Here is a 24742-nt window from a genome sequence, read left to right on the forward strand (position 1 = left end):
AGGCTTGGTTGATGTAAATCAGAATAACAGCATTTGAACGTGCTTACAGAGTAGTATCATAGAAACATATTCTCTTCTCCTACAGACCCTATTTGCCTACTTTCTGATACATAAAAGAATGCTGTCTCTATATTGCTACTATCACCACATACTACAGGTGTTCTACAATGAGGGTAAGGTGGCTAAACTGTCTAGCGGTTTATTTTGTTAAGTGAGAACTCATAAAAAGGGGAGCCTTGATTTTCCAATGAAAAAAGCACAAACAAATGAAAATGGCCTTGTTTTGCAGCCATTTTGCCTCATAAGAATAAAACCATTCACTAAAAAATACACATCAAAAGCTTGCAGAATGCTTCTGCTCTATAGCTGTCCCTATTTTTTTAAGCGTTTGAGCATCTCTCATCTACAAGAAAGGAGATTCCATCTGAACATGAGGAAGAACTACCTGACTGTGAGAGCCGTTCAGCAGTGGAACTCTCTGCCCCTCTGGTAGAGGCACCTTCTTTGGAAGCTTTTAAACAGAGGCTGGATGGCCATCTGTCAGGGGTGATTTGAATGCAGTATTCCCTCTTCTTGGCAGGGGGTTGGACTGGATGGCCCATGAGGTTTCTTCCAACTCTTTGGTTCTATGATTCTATGATTCTATGATCTGGAATTCTAAAATTTGAAGTATTCCAAAATCCAAAGCTGTTCACATGGGTGTCTGAGCGCACTTCCGGACAGCCCTTTATCCCAGGAGCGTCCATGTTTAGAAAACACGGATGTTCCTGGGGACTTGGAAAACTGGGGGAATAGTGTCTGGACTGCAGTCCAGACACTGGAAGTTTATCTTGCGCCTTCTTGGATAAATCCACTATCTAATTAATTCGCCACAAACCAGGGTTTTCCTAGTTTGTGGCAAATTGATTGTGAGCTGGTCAGAATGTCAACTGGACAGACACTTTTTTATTGCAGACATTTCTGCAATAAAGGGGCTGTCTAGATGAGGCCTGAGATAGTGATACTTTTGCTTTCTGATGGTTCAGTGTACACAAACTTTGTTTTATACAGTTATTTAAATATTCTATCTAAAATTGCCTCCAGGTTCTAAGTGTATATGTGTAAAGTGTATGTGTAACAACAACAACAAAGATAATAATAATAATTTTATTTCTTATCCACCTCTCACATGACTCGAGGTGGGTCCCATCGCAGACAAAAAAACATAAATACTATAAAAAATGCTCCAAAAAGATATTAAAATGCAAGTCCCATCTCCAAGGCCCCTTCAACACTGTCATATAAAATCAAGATTAACTGCTTTGAACTTGATTATGTGGCTGTGTAGATTCAATGTGGATTATCTGCCCAAGATGACTTATGTCAGGGGATTGGACTTTGTGGCCCATGTGGTCTCTTCCAACTCAATTATTTTATATGCAAATATAGGTGAGAAATCCAAGACACCTCTGGTTCTAGCCATTTTGAATAAGGAATCCTCATCCTGTTCTAGTTCCATGCCACTTTTAACTGTAGTAACTCCATCTTGTGGAATTCTGGAATTTCTCATTCACTTTGCTACTTACAGTTCTCTGCTACAGAGTTCTAGTGCACTTGAGAAATGGGTCAAACTATGGCAAAGAGTCTGTTGCCTCTTTCATGATAGTCGTTAGTATCACATAGTATCGGTAAGTGGCTTATCTAGCCCAACTTTATCCAGTGAAGTTCCAGGAACTTGAGATACACACACACACACACACACACCATAATAGCCTCCAAGACAATAAAACAGAATAAAACCTCATAATAAAAATAAGCTATAAAAATTGCAATAAGTAAACAATAATCTCCCATACTCATATACCAGAGCAATTTTACAGTAAGCAACCCTTGAATTTATCAGAATGCTTGTTGCAATTCCTTTAAAAAATGCCTTGCAACGGTTTCCCTAGTCTTTAAAAATGAAATGCAGTGACATCTTTCATTCCTCTGGCACATCCTTCCATATATCTATCTACCTCTTGTGAGTACTTCCCCCATGACAGATGAGAAGTGATGCTCTTCTAGGGAGGATCCATTGGAGCCAGCACAACACAGGAACCCTCCTGTGTTGTGAGTGAAGTGCATAAGAATGCTTCCACCCCAGTTGGGGGCGGTGTCTCTGCCGGAAGTCACACAACATCATGTGATGTCTAGTGTGGGGCTCCATTCCTAAAACAGGCTGGAAGCATCCTAGGATTTTGGGGAGTGTGATGAGATCACTAGTGAGAAAAAAATACTTTCCCTCCTGTTTGTTCTTGATTTTGCCATCTTGGTACTGACGTTGGGAAAATATGTCAAGCCTGACCACTCTTTATTGTTCTCCTTCTTACTTATCTGTTTGGTAAATAAACTAGCTTATACCAAGTCATCATCAGATGAGCATGAATTGTACATCTTAAAGTGAGCAACCTGCAGTCTTAGGGCTATTTGCTGAATAATACCCCTTGCCTTATTTAAAAAGAACACAGGTAGCAGTTGGTTCATAGGCAAGAGAAATCTGTCATCATGGCACTCTGCTGGACAGCAAATAAGCCTGACTGAAAGGCAGAGGGAGAAGATAGAAGAAGACAAGGAAAAACTGAAAGTGGTGGCTAAAAAAGAGGGAAAAACAACAGCCATCTCCAAATCTGGTACCAGTGCTACCCACATCCAGTCATGCCCTTGCTGCCATTCAGCTTTCAGAAATAGTTATTTTTAAAGATCATTCCTTCCATAATGCCTGTTAGCACATTCCTTCCATAATGCCTGTTAGCTTTGCCTTCTAAAGATGCACAACTAAAGGAGCACAGCTGGACTTTTCTCCTTCCCACTTTCCATATGAGGCTGCAGCAGCTAAGCAGTGTGTTTTGGGGGAAGGTAAGATACATAGAGTATTTTATAGCACATCTTCCTGATTTAGTATCTGTTAGTGATTAAAGATGCAGGAGCCCCATTAAGGATGCAACCTGGCAGCACTGTGTCAGGATCAACTTCCAGGTGTGTGTGCTGTGTATTATTTTATTAATTGTTGATCAGGAAAAGCAATTGTGCATTGTATGTGAAAAGAATAAGCAAAATCTATCTGTCTGAAGTAATTGATTCTGAATGTCCTCTTTTCTCACTATTTTTGTATAGACAAAGAGTCTGACACATCTCTATTTTTATTTGCTCTTTCTGTGAGCTTTTCCTTACAAACATTTGGGGCTCATCTGTCATTTTGATGAGAAGTGCCATTCGCTAAAGTAATTTGATTGAATAAGTGTATTTTAAACCTTGGAGAGATACATTAAAGGGGCCATTTGAGTTTGTATCATCTATTGCTTCCTTGAAGCTAGCCAAATACTTTGCTTTTGCCTGTTTGTTTGTATCAGGACAATACAAATGATCAATGCATTTGACATTTATCCCTTTGCCAACTTAGACAGTTATACCCTCAGTGAGTTCTAGCATGTGGACAATTTCCATGAACATAGAAGTGCACAATTGGCCACACTTTTATTTTGTTATCCAGGAGAATTCAGTTTGCAGCCAATGAGTCATTCTCCAGGCATTCGTCACAAGCATGGATCACACTTTAGCAAATGTGAACTCAGCTGATTTTTGAGAAATTCATAATGACAGTTCTTTTGTCTCCTGAAAAATAATTCTGACAACCAGATGGAATCATAGAATCTTAGAACGCGAACGGACCACCTAGTTTATCTCTTTGCCATGCAGGAATATATGAGAAAAGAACTCCTGACAGATGCCCATCCAATTCTGTTTAAAGATCTCCATAGAAGGAGAGTCCACCACAATCTGAGACAAGAGTTTGTCATAATATTCAGGTATAAATCCTTTTCTTCTATTTGAATCCATTGACTCTTGTTCTAGTCTTAGAACTTTATCACATGAACTCATCATTCCATTTCAGTTGCACTATCAGTGATAGTATATTCCCACCAAGTTGAGCCCCTTTGATGTCATGCCTCACAATGGTCCTGCAATCATCTTTCCAAATAGCATCATAACCACACCTTCCTACACTTATTTACTTATTTCCATATAATTTTTATTGCAAAGATACGTATAAGCAATGGGGAAGGGCATAAGAGAGGATATAAAACAGGAGCATTTTTAACATCTTACAACTTTATTTCCTTCCATGTTTATCTAATACAAAATGGTTTCTATCATGTTTAAAAAGAAAGGAAGAAAGAAGAGAACATTTAATTTCTAATCTGAAACAGAAGGATAGAAAAATGTTTTGAAACAAAGGAGATAGAAAAGTTGAGATATGGAAAACTGAAAGCCCTAACTAATGTTTCCTATCCTGACACTGCTGTCTTCCTCATAATATAACAATCTATCCTTTTGTCATAAATCATCTTATCTCTGGTAAATTAACTTTCCAGGATCCCTTGGATATCATTGTTATTCTTCCCACTAACTTCTCTATTTTTTTTTCTTTTCTTGTTATTCCTAGATCCCTGTACTAACTTCCCTTTAATGCTGTAAACTCTCTCTCACACACCCCCTTGTGTTTTCATTTTTTCCCCATCTTTAAAATAGTCAGTAAGAAGCTATCATTCTTTGGAAGAGTCTGCCGATTGTGTAAGCGTAGACAGATTTTCCATCTCTGCCATAACAACATTTTTGTAATCCATAAATCTTGCATGGGATTTTCTTCTTGTTTCCAATACACAATCCTTCTAACATTTGCAATGTATAAAGAGAGTATCAGAATTTTTTGGTAGTATTGAATTTGTAAGTCCCAACAGAAGGGGTTCTGACTCTAGTATACTTTATTTTTTTAGGATGTTTTCAGTGTTCTTATGAATTATAATCCTTTTTTTTTTTGCTTTAAGACATGTCCACCACATATGATAAAAAAGTTCCTTTTTATTTTATTTTAGATCAGTTTTGCAATTTCAGTCCAGCTTTAAAAAGTGAAACAAAAAGGAAAAATATAATATGTGGAATAAATGGAAAACAAACAGTGTGGTTATATCAAGGGTGTGGGGGGAGGAGAATCCTGCCCCCTGCCACCATTTTGCTGCTGGCATGTTAGTACAGAAGTGGAACAGACTCATCACACTGTTGTTTTGCATAGAAAATAGCATTTTCTGTGCAGGGAACAGTATTTTCTGTCCAGAAAATAATATTTCTGCACGGGTATCACATGTAAAGTTAGCCCAATATAAGCTCAAACAGCAAACACTCCTATTAATTCTGTTTTCTCATTTGAGACTGTTTACACTCAAAAGACATGTTTTTCTCCAAGCATTTTGAAAGCGTTCTCAATATGTTTGCTATTGCTAATATGATTTTTTTGATCTAGCTGATTTATATCGTTTACTATTATGGCCTCTGCAGAATATTGTGGAAGGAAACCCAATTTATAGTTTCTGTCTGAGAGCTGAAATGTTTTCCTTTTAGTTTCATAATAGAAAAGCCCTTGTGTAACAATTGAAAAACAACATGTTTGTGTGGATATTTTTGTGAGACATGCAGTGTATCCTTTGTGTGTATGTGTGTTTGCATGTGTGCATTCATTCAAGTCATCCATCAATGTATGGCAAACAGCTTCTGTTTATTTCTTGCTTTAGGAAACCCTATGATGTTGTTGAGATTGTCATAAATTGACAGGCAATATGAAAGGCATATACACATACATGGCAATCACCTTTATGTGAGAGCAGCAATGAATGTCCTAAAGATAAAATAGAATATAGAATATGTAAGAGCTTATTCACAGCCATCGTATGTAAACATGGCTTTCTCCCAAGCCAGAAATTGATGATATACTTTTTTTTCCAGGGGATACAAACAAGATAAGGGAATGGGTCTTGGTGACATCAGAGCTTATATGGATCAGACAAGATATGAATTCAGAGGATTGTTGGAGTTGCAACACTTAGATTATTTATTTATTTATTTATTTAAAATATTTTTACCCCGCCCTTCTCAATCCCCGGGGGGGGGGGGGGGACTCAGGGCAGCTTCCAGCCGGCAACAATTCAATGCCTCTATGTACACATAATTAAAGTACATAAAAAAAAAACAATTACATATAGTTAAAAATATTAAGTCAATACAATTTAAAAATTTTAAAAAGGTAATGTGAGTGTTCATAGATGTTGTAGGTTAGATGTAGTTTTTAGGGTTATTTGAAGATCCCACAAGCTAAACAGTTCTACCACTTTGTGTTTATAGATGAGCTGGTGTCCTTACTTCATTTTCTGTTCTAAGTGTTGTTTTCATAAGTATTTTTTTTCTTTCAAGCACTCCATCTGCATGTTTATGTTTCTTGCCAATAAGAATTTCATTGGGCCTGCATATTTAAGCCAAAAAAAGAAATCATTTGGATTGTGCATTTCTCCAGATTGTGCACAAAAAAGCACATATTAGGGGAAAGTTGTATACAAAATGCATATGTTAGGGAAAATGGCATATGGGAAGAAATGTTGCTGTTGCTCAGCAACAGTTTTGTTCAGAATGTCATCACCTCTGATCCATGAGGATTATCACCTCTTCATAGCTTTGTCTATGATTGTGTCTTTAAGTCACTTGTCAACCTATGGTGATGCCATAGCTTTTATAGAATTTTCTTAGATAAGAATGGTTTTGCCCATTTCTTCCTTTGAAATATTGCTTACATCTGATAATCATTGGCAATGTCACATCCAGGTCCTAGTCAGAGTTGATCCTGCTTGGCTTTCAAGATCAGGTGGGATCTGATGTCTTTTGTTCTCAGTCTTAGAGTCCCCCTAGGCGTCCCCCTAGGCGTGAGAAAAGCGGTATATAAATAGTTTAAATCAATCAATCACTAAATATTCTCCATTATATGATTGCCTTCTCTTTTGAAGTGATTCATTGGATTCATTGCCCCCGGTGGCGCAGTGGGTTAAACCCCTGTGCCGGCAGGACTGAAGACCAACAGGTCGCAGGTTCGAATCCGGGGAGAGGCGGATGAGCTCCCTCTATCACAGTGGTTCTCAACCTTTCTAATGCCGTGACCCCTAAATAAAGTTCCTCATGTTGTGGTGACCCCCAACCACATTTTCGTTGCTACTTCATAACAGTAATTTTGCTACTGTTATGAAATGTAAATGTCTGATATGAAGGATGTATTTTCATTGTTACAAATTGAACATAATTAAAGCATAGTGATTAATCACAAAAACAATATGTTTGGGGGAGTGTGGGCAACGGATGATGGGATCTGAAGTACCTTCAACTGATGCAGCTCTGACTTCCAGAGACCATTGAGACACCCCCCCCCCCCCCCGAAATACAGGCTTGGACCAAACTTGGCACACAGAACCCTAATGACCAACAGAAAATACTGGAGGGGGTTGGGGGGAACTGATAGTGAATTATGGGAGAGGTAGTTCACCTACATCCAGACAGCACTGTGAACCCAAATTACTATGGATCTGGACAGAACTTGGCACAAATACTCAGTATGCTCAAATCTGAAGACTGGTGGAGTTTGGGGAAAATAGACCTTGGCATTTGGGAGTTGTTGGGATGTATAGTTCCCCAGCCATCAAAGACCATTCTGAAATTCAACCACAATTAAATTGGACCAAACTTGAGCTGTGTGGAAGGGGCCTGGGTTCTCTGAGGCCCCTTCCATACAGCTGCATAAAATACACACTGAAGTGGATTATCTGGCTGTGTGGACACAGATAATCCAGTTCAAAGCAGATAATGTGGGATTTCATTCATCTGTGTGGAAGAGGCCTGGGTTATTTGGGTCCCCTTCCATACAGCTGCATAAAATACACATTGAAGTGGATTATCTGGCTGTGTGGACACAGATAATCCAGTTCAAAGCAGATAATGTGGGATTTCATTCATCTGTGTGGAAGGGGCCTGGGTTATTTGGGGCCCCTTCCATACAGCTGCATAAAATACACACTGAAGTGGATTATCTGGCTGTGTAAACACAGATAATCTAGTTCAAAGCAGATAACTTGGGATTTCACTCATCTGTGTGGGAGAGGCCTGGGTTATTTGGGTCCCCTTCCATACAGATGCATAAAATACACACTGAAGTGGATTATCTGGCTGTGTAAACACAGATAATCTAGTTCAAAGCAGATAACTTGGGATTTCACTCATCTGTGTGGGAGAGGCCTGGGTTATTTGGGTCCCCTTCCATACAGATGCATAAAATACACACTGAAGTGGATTATCTGGCTGTGTGGACACAGATAATCCAGTTCAAAGCAGATAATGTGGGATTTCATTCATCTGTGTGGAAGAGGCCTAGGTTATTTGGGTCCCCTTCCATACAGATGCATAAAATACACACTGAAGTGGATTATCTGGCTGTGTGGACACAGATAATCCAGTTCAAAGCAGATAATGTGGGATTTCATTCATCTGTGTGGAAGAGGCCTGGGTTATTTGGGTCCCCTTCCATACAACTGTATAAAATACACACTGAAGTGGATTATCTGGCTGTGTGGACACAGATAATACAGTTCAAAGCAGATAATGTGGGATTTCATTCATCTGTGTGGAATGGGCCTAGGTTATTTGGGGCCCCTTCCATACAGCTGCATAAAATACACACTGAAGTGGATTATCTGGCTGTGTAAACACAGATAATCCAGTTCAAAGCAGATAACGTGGGATTTCACTCATCTGTGTGGAAGAGGCCTGGGTTATTTGGGTCCCCTTCCATACAGATGCATAAAATACACACTGAAGTGGATTATCTGGCTGTGTGGACACAGATAATCCAGTTCAAAGCAGATAATGTGGGATTTCTTTCAGCTGTGTGGAAGGGGCCTGGGTTATTTGGGTCCCCTTCCATACAGCTGCATAAAATACACACTGAAGTGGATTATCTGGCTGTGTGGACACAGATAATCCAGTTCAAAGCAGATAATGTGGGATTTCATTCATCTGTGTGGAAGGGGCCTGGGTTATTTGGGTCCCCTTCCATACAACTGTATAAAATACACACTGAAGTGGATTATCTGGCTGTGTGGGCTCCCCCTTCCCCAACAGCTAAGACGTTTTTTACCCAGGGAGCAACCAGCTGGTCCACTCACTAACCTTGCAGCAACAACAACAGGCAGAGCCTTCGAGCCAGGGAGGGGGGAGGCGGGGCAAATCAGCAGGACCCTTTTCCTCTTCCTCCAGTTGCCCATCGAGGAGGAGGACGAGGAGAAGGGACACTGCTGCAGTTTCTCCACTTCTTCCTCTTCCATGGCCAGTTAGAGGAGAAGAAAGAGCAGTAGAGCCCCTTCTCCTCTTTTTCCTTCTCTTTCTCCTTGATGGCCAGCTGGAGGAGGAGGAGCAAGAAGAGGAGAAACAGCCGCAGCGGCCCCTGTGCGGCCTCCGCGGTTTCTCCTCTTCTTCCTCCTCTTCTTCATGGGGGAACTGACCTTTGTTTTGGTGAGTTGTAGCTCACCCACACCAGAGAAATTGACCTCCCCCCATGATGGTCCTGGGTCAAACTTGGGCAGCAAGAGCCAGCCCATACGGGGAGCCTTCCACTCGACCCCCACCCCTTCTAAGCTCACGGGGAGGGGAGGGCCCAAGAAGGTCTCCAAAAATAGTGGACCTTCTCCCTTGCGCGCCTTTGCCTCTAAGCTCCTCCTCTTGACTCCATAAAGCCTTGTGGGAAGAGGAGGAGGAGCCGACCAGGAGTGCCTGCATGTTTGGCTGGCACAGGGGCCGGCAGCCATTTTGGAGGGGGCGGGGCTAAACGAGGTGCCTTCGCGACCCCCCAAAAATGACCCAGTGACCCCCCTGGGGGTCGCGACCCCCAGGTTGAGAACCGCTGCTCTATCAGCTCCAGCTCCTCATGCAGGGACATGAGAGAAGCCTCCCACAAGGATGATAAAAACATCAAATCATCCAGGTGTCCCCTGGGCAATGTCCTTGCAGATGGCCAATTCTCTCACACCAGAAGCGACTTGCTCCTGACACAACAAAAAAAATTGGATTCACTGTTGGTTAGCACCACAATGGTATGACATAGCCACCTCTTGCATCTGTTTTTGGTCACCATCTTGGGTAGTCAGTTGACAGCAGTCATAGGTGACATCTGTTGCAAATTTCCCAAATCTGTTCAGAGCTATGGCAGTTGTTGTTGTTGGTTCATGCCATCAAATCATTTCTGAGTGGTGACAACCCAAAGGTGAAGCTTTAAAGGTGTTTTCTTGGCAAGAGGGGTTTTCCTTTTGCCTTCCTCTGAGTGAATTTCCATGGCCAATTGGGGATTTGAACCTTGTTCTTCAGATTTATAGTAAAACGTTTAAACCACTGCACTACTCTGCCTCTTTGTTGAACAGCTTTACCTGGGTGAAAGAAGAGTTCATTCAGACTCAGACTGTACTTGTGAGGATGCTCTCATTCTGGCCTGTTGCCCTTAAAAATGAAATGGGATGTCTGACCATCTTTCTTCTCTTATGAAGACTGCCTTTGAAAAAAAAATGTTTTACGTCCTGGACTGATCCGCTTTATCAAGAGCAATCCAGTTAATTGCAGGTTTCAGCTCCTCCTCCTTGTTCAGCCTTCATTCATATCAGCACATCATGTCTTCAGGGGAAGGAACAGCTGCCCTCTTCCCTTTTAAAAGACAGGTGCAGAAACAATGGCTGCAAAGGAGTCTTCCTGTTCCTTTACTTCCCCACTGTCAGTCTCTTGGTGTATAATTATGCTTAAAATGTTCCTTGGTATTAGCTGCTATTTGATGCTCATTTTTCAATTTGGCTTCCTCAAGTATTTTTGATTGCCTCGGGCTCTTGTCGTCATTTACATAATCCTCCTGTTTCCCAGATCCTCTGTACGTTTTAAGACTGTCGGGCTTTTTTCTTTCTTTCTTTCTTTCTTCCCATATATATCCTTGATATAGTGTTCTTCCTTCTCCTTTTCCTCCCATTGACTTCTTTTCTCTTCCATTGTGAAGAACACTGCAGGCACTTTTTCACTGAGACAAGGAGAGATTGTACTCCTTTAATGCACTTGGCTTTAAAACTGTATTTATTTCATACCAATTTTCAGATATGCATTTCTTGGGAGGAGGAAGAAGAAACAGCTTCTTTTAAAGTCCATTTTGAAATGTGTGCATGCACGGAAGGGGGTGACACTATTTCCTTAGAAAACGTTCAGCTTGTTCTCTTATTTAGCTAAAAATGTATTTCTAAATCCAAATCAGTATCTATGGAAATGCTGCCAAAAAGACCAAGGCAAACAAAAAACTGATTACATTAAAAAAATCTTTATGTTATCATCTTTAGTTATTTAGCATTATGGAGGCATTAAGTGATTTCTCTCTGTTCCAAAGGTTTTGTGCCATCAGCTATCCGTGAGTTACCACTGGGCAAGTTTGGGTGGTTCCAGACAGGCCTTTATCCCAAAAGCATCTGCATTAAAAATGTGGATATTTTTGGGGAGCTGCCTGCACCCACCCTAGAAAGGGCACACTTTCTGGGGTGGGTTGTCCACATGTTCTCTCAGGACTAGCCCAAGAGAATGTGTGGAGGCCCTACCCCCAAGCCCCCAGACCCCTTAGAAAAGTAAAAAAAAAGAAATTACCAGGGCTGCAGCCCCCCCCCCCCCCGCCCCGGTCGAGCAGCAATCCTGGTGCATACAAATGACCAGCCAGGAGAGGAGGGGGGAGCAATTTTCCTCCTTCCCCCCACTCTCCTTACTCTCCTGGTGCATCATTTGTATATGTCAGGAGAGCCGCTCTGGGGGAAAACTGCAGCACTGTAAGCTTTATTTTACTTTTCTACAGGGTCTGGGGGCTTGGGGGGAAGGGGGTGGGTGTTCCCACAGTTTACCGGGCTTATTTAGCCCAGTAAACTGTGGGAATGGAGTCTGAACTGTAGTCCAGACATCGGAAATAGTGCACTTATCCAAGAAGGTGCAAAATAAATGCACTATCAAATTAATTCACTAAAAACCAGGGTTTTCCTGTTTTGTAGCAAATTAATGAGGGACTGTCCAGAACGTTGTCTGGACAGCCCCTTCTTTATTGTGGGAGTTCCCGTAATAAAGGCCCTGTCTGGACAGGCCCTTGGTGATCTGTATGTGCTGCATTGGGGTTACATTCTCCAAAATATATAGTTGTATATAGTTCATATTCATCCCTGTGGCCGGATGCTTAGATAACACATTTTCAGAATCAAATATAATATGCCCTCATTCTTAGAGATGTTTGAACTAGCCAGTGATAATCATATTTGGGTTACATCACATTTGGATTATTGTAATTTGCTGCGTTTGAAAAGTGCTCTGAGGCTTCTGTTGACCCAAATAACTATAACTAAACTAATACCTTGATCCAATGCCCATTCACACTCCACAATTGTAGTGCTGTTATTCCACTTTATCTATCTTGGTTCTCTGGAATTCTGAGGTTTGTAGTTTGATAAGGCACTGGATCATTCTAAGTCATCTCCTTAAATTGCAATTACCAGGGTTCTACATGGTGGCGCAGTGGGTTAAAGCACTGAGCTGCTGAGCTTGTTGACCGAAAGGTCACAGATTCGAATCCGGGGAGTGGCGTGAGCTTCCGCTGTCAGCCCCAGCTTCTGCCAACCTAGCAGTTTGAAAACATGCAAATGTGAGTAGATCAATAGGTACCACTCTGGTGGGAAGGTAATGGCACTCCATGCAGTCATGCCAGCCACATGACCTTGGAGGTGTCTACAGACAACGCTGGCTCTTTAGCTTAGAAATGAAGATGAGCACCACACCCCAGAGTCGGATACGACTGGACTTAATGTCAGAGGAAGACCTTTACCTTTACTTACATGATGGAACTATGTCAGTTAAAATACAACATAGTGCTACAAATGTGTAGAATTTGTAGAACATGTGTCTCAGTGGTTCCCAACCTTTGGTTGTCCAGGCATTTTGGACTTCAACTCCCACAATTACTAAGACCTGGTAAAATGGCTAGGATTTCTGGGAGCTGAAGTCCAAAACACCTGGAGGACCCAAGGTTGGGGACCATTGATATATCTAATGAGTGTTCTGATGAGTTTCTTACAACCTCAGCTCAGAACACTAAAAGCCCATGGTCAGAATTGTGTGTGTGTGTGTGTGTGTGTGTGTGTGTGTAGGTGGGTGCCCCTTGCTATTTTCAGACAAATTTCTATACTGGATGCCCAGTCTAGAATAATGGGCTTCATAATAACCAATCTATGCATACTTTTCAAAAACTGTTTGCGCTTATTCGGTTTGACTACCCTTTCTCTGGAAATAGAAGTTTATCTTCTTTCTTCTTTCTTGTTCTCTTTTTGGGGTTCCTTCACATGGCATAGTTATAGTCTTATAATTCCATTTTAACTGCAATGACTGTATCCTATGAAAATTGGGTTCTGTAATTTGGTGCAAATCATGGTGAGGTAATGGTGGACTGTGAAAGGGCCCTTTATTTGGTTAGCAATCCTAGACCCTTTGGGATTTTTTTGCTTGCTTTCTGCTCTCTTTAGATGTTCTTGGCCCTGGCAGAAAGAAAGAGGAGACTAAACATTAACAAATGGAAAAGACAAGATTTTGTTTCATTGGCTTATTTGGAAGAAGTTTTCTTTGCTTTTCCTGCCTGAGTATCCAATTAAATATTCCCATGGTACAGCAACATAAAGCTCCTGCATGCTGCTATCTTGAGCTGTATCACTTTGGCTTTCTTCCTTGTAATTTTGCTCATCTCAGGATATGGTTATTGCCCAGTGTTAAGAGCTAGCCCCCACATGCTATAATATTTATTGGTATTGTGGAGGTCCTGTACCATAGCTTAAGATCAGCAACTACTGGATCAAATTCAAGCAGTTCCAGGGATTGTTGAGCTGTTATTACTAGCTACAGGAAAGTTTCACTATTTGATTTATTTTCATTTCTCATTTGACCCAAGAGGCTAACTGCTTCTCTAAGATCGATGGACCTGAGTGGGCTGCTTCAGGAACTCTGATATCTGATGAACTGGAACAAAGAAAACAGAGCAAGGGCGAGAAGTATTGCATTAAGCACAGCAACATAATTAGGATAGGCAACATGGTGCCTTCTGGGGGCACAATCTACAGAGGCATGGAAAATAGATGCCCATCATTGTGTATGGCATTGAAGTTTGTTATGGATTAGTGATAGTGTGTGTGTTTAGTATGGGATAATTATGCATGTGTTCAAGGCTCTAGATTTAAAACCCAGATTCCAGTTTGTTAGGGGTTCAGAAAGGGAGTATGCCATTAAGAGTTTATATGCACTAACTGTTTGGCATAATATTTTCCCAGTCCAAATTGACCCTGCATAGACCCCTTTGATTCCATACATATCACACACTTTGTGGTGACATCATCATAATTGGTATTGGACCATTAGGTACTGGTCCGCATTTCAAATCCTTCATATTATTTCATCCATACCCCTTGTGCATATGAATATACATATATTAGGTTCTTGTGGGTTTTTTTGGGCTATAGGGCCATGTTCTAGAGGCATTTATCCTGATGTTTCACCTGCATCTATGGCAAGCATCCTCAGAGGTAGTGACCTCACTACCTCTGAGGATGCTTGCCATAGATGCAGGCGAAACGTCAGGAGAAATACCTCTAGAACATGGCCCTATAGCCCGAAAAAACCCACAAGAACCTAGTGATTCCAGCCATGAAAGCCTTCGACAATACATTATACATATATTCTCTTAAAAGGAGATTTACTGATGCTGACATGCTGCTACACAAGTGTGTTTACACTCTCTCTCACACAAATATGTATAGTTCAACCAGGGAAAGCAAGGGCTTGATGAGACCCCATATTTTGAAATTTATCAGTGCACCACTGCTGTCAACTTTACTGAGTCAAATGCTATGTTATTGAAGAGGCCCTTTGAAGCTGACTTCATAGAATCATAGTATCATAGACTCATAGAGTTGGAAGAGACCTCATGGGCCATCCAGTCCAACCCCCTGCCAAGAAGCAGGAAAATCACATTCAAAGCAACCCCGACAGTGGGCCATCCAGCCTCTGTTTAAAAGCCTCCAAAGAAGAAGCCTCCACCACACTCTGGAGCAGAAGGTTCCACTGCTGAACAGCTCTCACAGTGAGATAGTTCTTCCTCATGTTCAGGTGGAATATCCTTTGCTGTAGTTTGAAGTCATTGTTCTGCATCCTAGTCTCCAGAACAGCAGAAAACAAGCTTGGTCCCTTCTCCCTATGACTTCCCCTCACATGTTTATACATGGCTATCATGTCTCCCCTCCGCCTTATGTTCTGCAGGCTGTGTCCAGCTCTTTAAACCACTCCTCATAGAGCTTTTCTCCATACCCTTGATCATTGTAATCCCCCTCCTCTGGACACACTCCAGCTTGCTAACATCTCCCTTCAATTGTGGCGCCCAGAATTGGACACAGCGATCTGAATAAGGCAGTATAGAAGGGTAGCATTACTTCCCTGGATCTAGACAATATACTCCTATTTATGCAGGTCAAAATCCCATTGGCCTTTTTGCCACTGCATGACATTGTTGGTTTATGTTTAACTTGTTGTCCGTGAGGACTCCAAGAACTTTTGCACATGTACTGCTGTCAAGCCAAGTGTCTCCCATTCTGTATCTTTGCATTTCATTTTTTTCTACCTGTTGAGTATCTTGCATTTGTCATTGTACAAAGAACAGATAGGATCATCACAGCAAGGAAACATGATATTTGAGCCTCACTCTATGTGGTTCAAATCTACAGTAGGTTGTGGTTGGGATGAACATTTGTTTCCTCTTTGTGCTGATATTTGAAACCTCTCCTGAGAGGATTATTATGGAAAGAAATTGCACTTTTGCCTCAGTTGGGTTTGTGATAAACCTGGTGAATATTACCTGGCCAATGTTAATTCATATTGCAAATGCTGTGCATCCTTTTTATTTTGAACCTAAAAGATGTGAGGAGGTCACATCTTCAGGCTGACATCTTCTACGTGTACTTTTGTTTAGAAATGCTGTTGCTTGCTTCTTTTTGTCACATTTGGGTGCCCTCAGAGTGAACTTGGTCTGAATGGGTGAAACTGGTTGGGTGGGGCTGGAGCAACTACAGAAATCTTTATGGGTCAATGGTCAGTAAAAGGACCAACTATTCCTTTTCCTTAGCTCACCTTTGGTCAAACTGTGCCATACAAAGCTAGACTATGAAACAACATAAGCTGTCTGCATTTTTAAAAAATCTAAAGACCTATCTCTGCTGGCATGCCAATTTAATATGTATTTTATAGAAATATGTTTTAATACATATCTTTTATAGAAATACATTTAATATGTATATTTATAGAATCTTTGCAATGTTTATGTATTTTAACTATGCTGTAACCCACCTTGAGCCATGAAGAGAGATGGGAAAGAAATAAAATTATTATTGTTTGATACACAACAAGATTTGTACACAGCAAACAAGATTTCTATGCTGGCTTTTGTATTGGATCACACATTGGACACTGTATGATGTATCAGTGAATAATGCATGCAGATACAAGTAGGGTCACCTTTTCCAACTGACAGATGGCAATTTTGTCAGTGCTGGTTGTTTTTAAGTGTAGGCCAAGGTCTGAGACCACCTTTACTGGCTTGTGCCAGAGTCTGCAGTTTGATCTTCAAATCCTTGTATCGTGTAAGTTTTGCAATTGCTTCTTGTAAATTCTGCTGTCACCTAGAATTGCAACATCAATGATATATACTTTGTTTTTTTTCCACAATCATGAAGTCAAGAGTATTGTGCTCCAAAACTTTGTCAGTTTGAATTTGGATGTCCCAGAGTAGTTTGATGGGTTCATTTTCTGTAACTTTGTCAGGCTTGTGATCCCACCGATACTTTGTCACAGGCAGATGGTATTTGTGGCACAAGTTCCAATGGATCATCTGAACAATGGCATCATGCCCCTTCTCCTTCTCCTTCTCCTTCATCTGCCATGGATTCACCTGGTGTGACTGCCCACTTTGGCTTGCAAGAACTAGAAAAGTACAAGAGTAAAAGCATACTGCAAAGCAGATAAACAGCAATCAGTGTCTAGTTGTACATCTCATAGGCCAATCAGAAAACCTCCTTGTTATAACAGCTCACTGGTTTCTAAAGACAGTACCTTATTACAGGAGCCTGTCTTTATTTCTAAGACCTTGGTGGCTTTCTCTTTGCCCCATTGCTATTCTAGACATGTTTGGTAGTGAAGAAAAATGAGAGGGCCTTCTCAGTGGCTGCCCTCAGATTGTGGCATTTTGGACTGATCTCCTCCCTGGTGTTCTTCCACCACCAAGCCAAGATCTTAGCATCCCATCTATTCTAGCTTCAGTAAAATATTACCATTGTTCCAGCTACTAAATGTTGGGCATTTTTAGCCCACGTCATTTGAGAATCAGGATTTTTTTGCTCGCAGTAAAATGTCATATGAAGAATTCATTTTGGGCTAACAGGGCAGAGGGATGTGCAGGTCCCAGGTACACCAGTGAAATTATCTGGCTGTGATAAAAGATGTGGAGTTTCAGCATCAGACCTTTGGAAATTGAGAGGGCAGACAGGAGGCCTAAAGGCACGACTCCACATGGCAAGCATCTTTTTTAAAATCAGAATTAACTGCTCTCTAAATTGCTAGTTGTTTGGATTAACAATTGGGTCAGGCATTTTTTGCATCTGACTTTTCATCAGGAAGCAAAAATACTGTGGTGCAACCTTTGCTTCGGGGCAGGACACACCATTTATTACACCCGCTTACAGTATTGATCATTATCTGAGGAGCACAGCATTGTTTTTCTTTTATCTTTTTATTACTGTATACCCCCCCCCCCCCAAACACACACACACACCAGATAAAAGAAAATCAATGCATTTCAAAAGTCTTCCCAGTAGTTTCAGGGAAAATCCTAGGGAAGGAATTACATAAAAAGGCAAGTTTTTATGAGAATCCCCACTCCCTGTATGCACTGTTTGTATGACTCCTGAAGAAAATTAGTCAAACTACCGATTTCTGTAAGGAATCCCTTTCTTGCTCTTCTTTGAAATCCCTTTTGGAAGTAAAGCAGACTGTAAATGAAATATAAATAAATAGAAATATACATAGATAAATAAAAAAATAATTAGTAGAAATAGGGATATTAAACTAGATTCTGGGAGAGTTATTCTTTACCTAAAAGTTTCATTCCCAAGGTATCTTTTTCAACTTTCAGATTGATGTTTCCTAAAATTGACAGTGTGAACAAGTGAAGAGGTCATATTACCACCCAGAAGCACATTCTGTATGTTTCTTAGCACAAAGTAAGAAATAACCATCTTTTCTTGACATTTCTGATGGATTAGCTCACCATAATACCTATTCTGCCTTATAACCAATGCACATATTTGTTTTTAGAATTCATTGTTTTTAGAATTCATTGATTCGACTCCTAAAATGGATTACAAACCAACTGATAAAAAACAATCAGTATGAACCCATAACTGTGAGAATGTTATGCATGGTTTCATTTACCATGTTCAACAAAATATGTCCTCTCTGGGCATTTTCTAGGTCTTTCAGTACAACTTTATGGTATTCTTGGGCCAGAAGTTCTTCATTTTGATAGGTTTTGCTATTAATCATGCAACATTTGGGAACATATTCCCCACTGATAAGTTGTTGACCAATTGCTTTTGTCCTGTTTTTGTTGCGTTTTACACTTGCTTCCATTCTGCCTTACCAGCTTGAAGAGCTTCATTTCTCATCCAGTGAAATTTTTGTTTTGTTTTGCCTGCAAATATTGCCATTTTACATTTTTCCCTCAATGTTCCTGGATTCAGTATTCAATTCAATTGGTTGTGAGCCAAAGTATTTCTGGCTCACAACCAATTGAGCTTAATAATACAAATCTGTTTTTAAATTATCATTAAAATCTACAGGGATGTTCTCATGATTGTATTTTGATACAGATTGTATTTTGTTATTAGTAGTTCATGGTCAGTACGAACCCATCTGCTCCTGGTCTTGTTTTTGCAGAGGGAATGGAGTTTCTTCATATTCTAGCTCTAATTATATAGTCTTTTTAATTTCTATATGGCCACCTGGTGATATCCATTTATACAGGGCTTCTTTGCTTGTGTGCTTGTGATGAAAAAACTGTTGGCTTCACAAAATTAACAACAGAAATCAGTCAATCTCCTTCATTTCTTGATTATAGACCAAATTATTTTACAGTATTTGATTGTGCTCTGTTTTATATGTTTGCATTTCAATCACTTATGATTGCCAATATGTCCTGTTTTTCCTTCTTGGCTCCAGTACAGAATTTTCATTTCAATTTCTTCCTGTTCTGTCATCGTACTTGGAGCATAAACTTTGTTATTGGTTATGGTTATTTATGGGTTTTCCCCAAAGTCTTATTAATATTATTTGGTCAGATTTTGGAGTGCATCCTTCAGTGGGTTTGTGGACTGAGTATTGTTTTAATAACTTATGATAATTTGGTTATAATTAACTGCTATTGTTTTAACTCTGTATGTCTTTATGTTTTTATACTGTGTTATTGATTGTGGCATCAAATTGCTGCCTTTGTTAGCTGCTCTGATTCCGCCCTTGGGGGTTGAGAAGGGCGGAGTAAAAATGCTGTAAATAAATAAATAAATAAACTGCTCTCTTCTTACTATTTCTTATTAGATTTTTATTTCCTAAATAAACACTGTAGTTTCAGGATAGAAAAAAACGTTCTACTCCTGTCCACTTTAGCTCACTTACTCTGAATATTGCAGTGTTTACTGGTTCCATTTCTTGTTTAACAGTGTTTAGCTTCTTCCATTTCCTTCTTCTCACATTCTATGTTCCTATAATATGTGTCCTGCAGCTTCAGAATTTTCCTTTCAAGACTTTGCCTTGTAGCCAGAGAGAAATCCAGCAGTGCTCACTTGATGCTGCCCAAGGTCCTGTTTTGATCTGCGGTTTGTGTGAGAGAGCTTTTGCCTTGACTTATTTACCTTGACAGGATTTGATCTGTTTGACCCGACCTCTCCTTCATGACTTGAATGTGCTTCCCTTTCAGGGACTTTTCTTGTTTTGAGGGTAACATCAGATGCAACCAGGTCCTCACCTCCCCAAAAGCCTGAAGCACCATCAAAACAGGCCACACAAGGTGCAGCAAAACCCCCTCAAAGCCCTTTGAAATAATGAAGTTCTGAAAACTTGTTTTAAAAACTCACCAATGATTGTTATGTATATCTCCCTCTGGAAGGCATTCTGCAGGTGGGGGTGCCAATTCACTTTAATTGGAAAACAGAGTAGATAAAGTCTATGAGATTATGGCCAACAAGACATTTAATTCATTTTAATTCAGGTATTCCAAATATAAAACCATAATCAGTACACCAAGATGGTTGGGAGGTGACATAATTCAGTGGCCAAGCATAATGTCTTAAAACTCTTTGTGCCAATATTCCATCCCTTTGTGCCTCCTTCAAAAGTCTCTGTAAAAAGAAATATTTTTTCCTCTTCTTGATACTTCCAGTAATGAGAGCTTTCGTGTTTTTGTTTTTGGAGGGAGGATCAGAATCATGGCCAATACCCACTCTTTTAAATAAGAATGAGATATTAAAAAAAACTGATATTTTTAGCATAAAAATGCATGTATGCATTGCATTTTGAGGGCTAGCACAATATGCGGAGGGTTTCAGAAAACAGAGAGTGCCCCCCATCCTTGCAAAATTGCCATGACTGTGATAGACTAGTTCTGATAGTAACCATTCCCCCAAACCTATCTGCCTATTCATCAAACATGCAGATTTTCATCTGTTTCACAGCACGAGGAAGAGAGGGAAAGGATCATTAGGCGGTTTGTGTGCTTCCTCTCTTCCTTCTCTATAATGTAAGAAAGCATTAGGCTTGAGTACCATGACTTTGAATAATGAAAGTGGCACCCCATGGCACCAATTGGACCTTGATCTGTGATCAGATATAATAAATGCTCTTGATGCTCCTCCCCAGCTATAATTAGAGAGGAAAGAAATCTCTTCTGTCTTGTATAAAATAAAAATCTTATGGGAGGGTCACAGAGGGGATCACAAGGTTTCTGGATGGAACAAGTGATCTAGAGTCATTTCAGCATGACTTTTGCTCTGGTCATGGATCAGAGATTGAATAGTTCCCTTTGGTGGGTAATCTCCCTAAGCAAGTGGACAAAGAAAATGTATCTTTTGGTTCTATTGGACCACTCTGTGGCTTATTAATTTGTTGGCTATGGTATTATTTTGAGTTGCTTTTCTGAGATGGGTTCTGAACTTAAATTCAGAAGGTGAAGCTGGAGACTCCTGTTTAACAGTATAGCCTTTAGTGCCCAATATATTTCCTTCTCAATTCCTTTGCAATACATTGACATCTTTCCCTTAGTAAGCTGGAAGGAAGATTTAGTAATTAGTATTTGACCTTACTGTATCTTTGAAGTCTCAAATTTACAGCTATATTATTCCTGAATTCCCAGGTTTCAGTTCTGGACAGGAGAGTATTTGCACAGGTAAGGCTATTGTGACAACCATGTCTCTTTGTAATGATCACCAGTCTGGTGGCATATACCTTGCTCACAATCCAATTGGGTTACTGTAAAGGAGTTTACATGATGCAGCCTTTGAAAAAAATGTTCAGAAATACCATTCAGAAATAGGTTTCTGAATACTTGACCGATGGTTAATTGCAGACATATGCAATTTACTTTTTACTTCTGAGCAGAGTTGAAAGTAGCTAGCACCAATATTACAGGCTGAATTCTCTAGCCCACCACATGAGAGCATACTCAGCAGTTCCCAAAGATCAGTTTTCAGGCCTTCAGTGTAAAAGTTCAAGTCACATGACTAAAAATGAGGAATCATCTGTAGGCTGCCTGATAATCTATTCCATATAATGCAAATACATTGAGCTGTTTGTACAGCTGTCCTGTCTGTGTTCCCTGCTATAACTTAAGAAAAGCCAGGATTAGTCTAAATATCGAGTGCTTAGCCATCACTTTCCATCTACCCGGTGCCCTTTGGTGATATTTTTCAAATGAACTTAGTTTCCTTAGTGTGTTGTTGTAGGTTTTTTCGGGCTATATGGCCATGTTCTAGAGGCATTCCCTCCTGACATTTCGCCTCCATCTATGGCAAGCATCCTCAGAGGTAGGGAGGTCTGTTGGAACTAGGAAAATGGGTTTATATATCTGTGGAATGACCAAGGTGGGACAAAGAACTTTTGTCTGCTGGAGCTAGATGTGAATGTTTCAACTGACCACCTTGATTAGCATTTGATGGCCTGGCAATGCCTGGGGCAGTCTTATATTGAGAGGTGATTAGATGTCCCTGATTGTTTTTTCTCTGTTGTTTTGCTGTTGTAATTTTAGAGTTTTTTAAATACTGGTAGCCAGATTTTGTTCATTTTCATGGTTTCCTCCTTTCTGACATGGTGGTTGTTAGAGTGGTCCAGCATTTCTATGTTCTCAAATAATATGCTGTGTCCAGTCGCCCAGTTTTCTGTGTGCCCAGGGGGGAGTCCCTCATTTGATATCAGCCATTGATTGAGGTTCTGGGTTTGAGCCTGCCACTTTTGGACTCTCTCTTGCTGAGGTGCTCCAACGAGTGTCTCTGTAGATCTTAGAAAACTATGCCAGACTAATCTGATCTCTTTCTTCGATAGAGCTACAAGCTGGGTAGATGTGGGGAATGCCGTGGATGTAGCGTACCTGGATTTCAGTAAGGCCTTCGACAAGGTCCCCCATGACCTTCTGGCGAGGAAACTAGTCCAATGTGGGCTAGGCAAAACTACGGTGAGGTGGATCTGTAATTGGTTAAGTGGATGAACACAGAGAGTGCTCACTAATGCTTCCTCTTCATCTTGGAAAGAAGTGACAAGTGGAGTGCCGCAGGGTTCCGTCCTGGGCCCGGTCCTGTTCAACATCTTTATTAATGACTTAGATGAAGGGCTAGAAGGCATGATCATCAAGTTTGCAGACGACACCAAATTGGGAGGGATAGCCAATAGTCCAGAGGACAGGAGCAGAATTCAAAACGATCTTGACAGATTAGAGAGATGGGCCAAAACTAACAAAATGAAGTTCAACAGTGACAAATGCAAGATACTCCACTTTGGCAGAAAAAAATGAAATGCAAAGATACAGAATGGGGGACGCCTGGCTCGAGAGCAGTACGTGTGAAAAAGATCTTGGAGTCCTCGTGGACAACAAGTTAAACATGAGCCAACAATGTGATGTGGCGGCAAAAAAAGCCAATGGGATTTTGGCCTGCATCAATAGGAGCATAGTGTCTTGATCTAAGGAAGTAATGCTACCCCTCTATTCTGCTTTGGTTAGACCACATCTGGAATATTGTGTCCAATTCTGGGCACCACAATTCAAGAGAGATATTGACAAGCTGGAATGTGTCCAGAGGAGGGCGACTAAAATGATCAAGGGTCTGGAGAACAAGCCCTATGAGGAGCAGCTTAGGGAACTGGGCATGTTTAGCCTGAAGAAGAGAAGGCTGAGAGGAGATATGATAGCCATGTATAAATATGTGAGAGGAAGCCACAGGGAGGAGGGAGCAAGCTTGTTTTCTGCTTCCTTGGAGACTAGGACGCGGAACAATGGCTTCAAACTACAAGAGAGGAGATTCCATCTGAACATTAGGAAGAACTTCTTGACTGTGAGAGCCGTTCAGCAGTGGAACTCTCTGCCCCGGAGTGTGGTGGAGGCTCCTTCTTTGGAAGCTTTTAAGCAGAGGCTGGATGGCCATCTGTCAGGGGTGATTTGAATGCAATATTCCTGCTTCTTGGCAGGGGGTTGGACTGGATGGCCCATGAGGTCTCTTCCAACTCTTTGATTCTATGATTCTATGATTTCTTGATTTAAGTAGTTGATGTGCTGGCTGATACCCAAACAAGGGATGAGCTGGAGATGCCACTGCCTTGGTCCTTTCACTATTGGCTGATACTTCCCGGCGGATGTCAGGTGGTGCAATACCGGCTATCTGATCTGCCTTCATGTTGGCATGGGTATTAGTTTGTGAGGGATCATTGCTCAGCTGTCTTAGCAGCCACCACGCCTTCTGGCTGTTCCTGCCCATGTCGACCTCTGTGATCAGCTTAATCCACTGTTCTTTCTTGGCTTCAGAGATGGAGGACACAATACTCTGCACTGCCTGAAGAGTTTGCTCACTAAATGGGTTTTCGTTGTGGAACCTGTAATAGTTTTCCAACAAGGCAGCTGTTTCAGGAGTAATCCCCTGAAGGTAGTTGGTTCTGCAGACTCTCAGTATAGAGACCTGTGAGCAGGTTTTCACTATTTCAATAAAGTGCTCGTATTCCCCAGGGTTTGGTGCGACCATTATGATCATGTCATCTAACATGTCTGAGAATTTAGTCCAATCTGCCTTTCTGAAGTTGAATCTTTGTTTAAATCGAACTTCCTGAGGCCTTATAGTTGGGAACAGTTGGCATACTATTGGTCAGTGCTGTGTGTTTGGAATTGGTGGTCCCACTGATTTAGTGTATTACTGTCCAATGCTGTCGCTCACAAATAGGAAGTCTGGGTTATAACCTCGGTGCCCTCTCCCACTGTTGTAGGATGGTGGGAGCTTACTATCACGAATGAGTGATAGTTCACACAGTTCAGACCAGGAGAGGACAGCCTTTCCATTTTTGTCCTCTTGAGCATAGCCCCATACATGGCTTTGGCTGTTAAAGTCAACAATTACTACTGCTCTTTTGGTGCCTATCAAAGTTCTCGGGGGAGGAGAAACAAAACTCTTCATTTGGGGGCTTGTACAGAGAGGTGATT

The 24742-nt window shown here is 40.9% G+C and overlaps 1 protein-coding gene across 2 annotated transcripts in view; it reads left to right on the forward strand.

The window, feature by feature from the left end:
- NLGN1 (neuroligin 1) overlaps positions 1-24742 on the forward strand; it is a 782169-nt gene that overhangs the window by 112228 nt on the left and 645199 nt on the right. The window contains exon 1 of one of the 2 annotated variants that reach the window (XM_067466048.1): positions 18216-18239. The exons of the other annotated variant lie outside the window; for it this stretch is intronic. The gene's annotated coding sequence lies outside the window, so the exon portion shown is untranslated. Of the gene's footprint in view, positions 1-18215; positions 18240-24742 lie in introns of those variants that run through there. 2 annotated transcript variants of the gene reach the window in all.

The sequence above is a fragment of the Anolis sagrei genome, chromosome 3 (genome assembly GCF_037176765.1).
Source record: "Anolis sagrei isolate rAnoSag1 chromosome 3, rAnoSag1.mat, whole genome shotgun sequence".
NCBI classification, from domain to species: domain Eukaryota; kingdom Metazoa; phylum Chordata; class Lepidosauria; order Squamata; family Dactyloidae; genus Anolis; species Anolis sagrei.